The sequence below is a fragment of the Dendrobium catenatum genome, unplaced genomic scaffold (assembly GCF_001605985.2).
Source record: "Dendrobium catenatum unplaced genomic scaffold, ASM160598v2 fragScaff_scaffold_166, whole genome shotgun sequence".
NCBI classification, from domain to species: Eukaryota; Viridiplantae; Streptophyta; class Magnoliopsida; order Asparagales; family Orchidaceae; genus Dendrobium; species Dendrobium catenatum.
This window is the reverse complement of record NW_021318628.1, coordinates 801,040-803,774: the sequence shown is the minus strand read 5'-3', so window position 1 is coordinate 803,774 and position 2,735 is coordinate 801,040. Positions and strand designations below refer to the sequence as shown.

The 2,735-nt window shown below is 32.0% G+C and overlaps 1 pseudogene; it reads right to left on the bottom strand.

Moving 5' to 3' along the window:
- Window positions 1-296: 296 nt before the first annotated feature.
- LOC114579129 lies at window positions 297-1,644 on the bottom strand (annotated as a pseudogene).
- Between the last annotated feature and the right edge of the window lie 1,091 nt (window positions 1,645-2,735).

The window sequence follows — 2,735 nt, the reverse complement described above, 5'->3', positions numbered from 1 at the left end:
GGATCTTCGTAAAATTTTAAGATGCTAAACTCTATATTTCTCTATTACCGTGAATATTCTATGATGAAAAAAAATAATTATAATAATTAATTATAAATAAACTTATCGTGATTGTAATGTATCTTGAATAAAATTAATAATGAACCGATAAACTAGATGCTTTAGCGATAACATAAATAAAGAATTTTCATTTTTTAAGAACTTTTACTTTTAATATAGAAATAATTTAAAAAATATTAAAAGATATTATGTAATGTTAATCTAAATTAATTTTAAATATATTTTAAGTTAGTTGAGTAGCTCAATGAGCTTGTGAGCGAAGCCAAGCTGAGCTGGAGCTTGAACTAGCGCTTGTTTAATATACGAACTCAATTATAGGCTTAAACTTGAACTTGTTGCTCAATAAAATATGACTCGTATGCTCTTTAGCGAGTCGTGCTTGAGCCAACTTTGCTCACGTATAATCTTACATTAATGCAATCGAAAAGATCTTCAAAATAAAGCCCAAGTGTCTATTTGTGAAATCATTCTTATCCCTTTGCTTTCTAAATAAAATCAACAAAATGTATTAATTGATTAATATCATCAATAAAAAATTTAAGAGAAAATCTACATAAACTTCTACTTCCAAATAAAATGTTTAAAATACATTTATTAACAAAAAACTATAATAACAACACACAAAGATTCAATAGACCAAAATATAAACTAATTAATCAATCCTCCAAAATTTCCTCATAATTGGTTAAGTTGTCGAGGTCCACAATTTCTTCATGATTTGTTGAGACATAAACATTGTCAGGTTGCTCCGAAGATGGAACAATGGTGTTGGGGGCACCTCAAAGCTTTGAATGTTTGTTGTGAGCATTTAAACAACTTTGCTCATTGATGGACATTCTGTTAGATTGCATTCTATGCACCAAAGTGCTATTATGGCAAGCCTTTTCATAATTTCTTCATTGCCCTCCATTTCCATGGCTAATCCCAAGTTATTGTTATGGACCAACTTGATATATAACCACTTTGGAAAATAAATTTCACTGAGGTTCTCAATTGTACGATCAACATTTTCCTCCTTTCGATCATTTCTAGAAGAAGAATTCCATAACTATATACATTAGACTTATTCAGCCCAAAGTTTCTAGAGTAGACTTCTGGAGCTATGTATCCCATAGTGCCTCTTGCAGTGCTTATTGTCTCAATGCTTTTATTTCGGGTGCAGTACTTCGCCAGGCCAAAATTTGAAATTTTTTGATTGAAATCATAATCTAACAAAATATTATGGGGTTTGATGTCAAAGTGAAGAATTCTCTAATTGCATCCTTGGTGCAAATAATTGATGCCTTGGGCAATGCCAATTGCAATCTCATGCAACTTCTCCATATTGAAAAATTCATGTCTCTTGTTAGATTCCCCAAATAAAATAAACTTTTCCAAAGAATTATCTGGCATGAACTCATACACTAGGGCTCTATTAGTTCCATCTGGGCAAAATCCCAAGAGGCTAAATACATTGACATGTTGAATTTTTCCTATAGTGGCAACTTCATTGACAGAATCATCTCCATTGGATTTTGATGCTTCTAGCAATTTAACTGTCACAAGAATTCCATTAGTCAGCTCACCTTTGTAGACACTCCCAAATCATCTCTGACCTAGCTTATGCTTAAACTTCTTTGTTATTTTTTTAATATTAGAGAAATTGTATTGAGTTAGTCTTTTTGATTTGTAAATTGCAAGGAACTTTTCCACCTTTCTGCACTTCTATTTTTCATTGCTATATTTTTTGAAAAAGTAGAGAACCATAAGGGTTGCAATCTTAAAAATCACAAGAGATGTACCAATGGAAACACCTGTAAGAAAGGAAATTTTAACTTTAGCTAATGCAACTTTTTTGTTTTTAAGCACCACCATCGATAAATTTTACCAAATTTCATGCAACGAACTCTTTTAAAAGAAATTCAGGTTGGAAGTCCATGGAAAACTAAAAATAAATGGTGAGATTGCTCCTTATACCTTCAACAATTAGATGTGAACCTAGGAAAAACATGTATGGACAAAAATTTAGTTTGTTAAGCCACAATTAATAAAAGTCAACATAAATTTGAAGAAAAGAATAATAATACACTACTAATAAATAAAGCTTTCGCGGCACTTTTTAGGACCTATTGCAGCGGTTTAAAAACTTATTAGTTTATTTGCAGTGGTTTAAGAACTAAAGATAGTATGATGCAGCCTATTACCACAAGTTTCCTGTCTGAAACCCTAGAAGAAGATGAGATTACCATCAGATCTTCTTAGGCTTTCTCAGAGTTCAAGTAACAGCGAATTACCAATCACTTTTTAAACAGGCATCAAGAAAATCAGTGCATTGAGAAAAGCACAGTGGAGGTGGAATAAAATGCTTACCTTGGAGAACGACTGCGAGAAGAACATTTGCCAAATCATTTTGCCTGTTGGGAGACGGACGTGGGAGAAAGTCGAGTGGGAGCTAGGGCATGCTAGGGAGATAAAGGAGAATAGGCACATAACATTGATTTTGAATTGAAAGCATGGCAGCGGTTGGCAAACCATGGTTATTTAAATCGTTGCTAAAATATTATTTTTTAAATAATTTTTTAGCGGCGGTTAAAACTAATACGTATATCAATATATAGCAACGGTTTTAAAATTGCTACTAAATACTGATGCGAAAACTTAATATTTTTAGTAGTGATACATGCTTAAAACTTTAT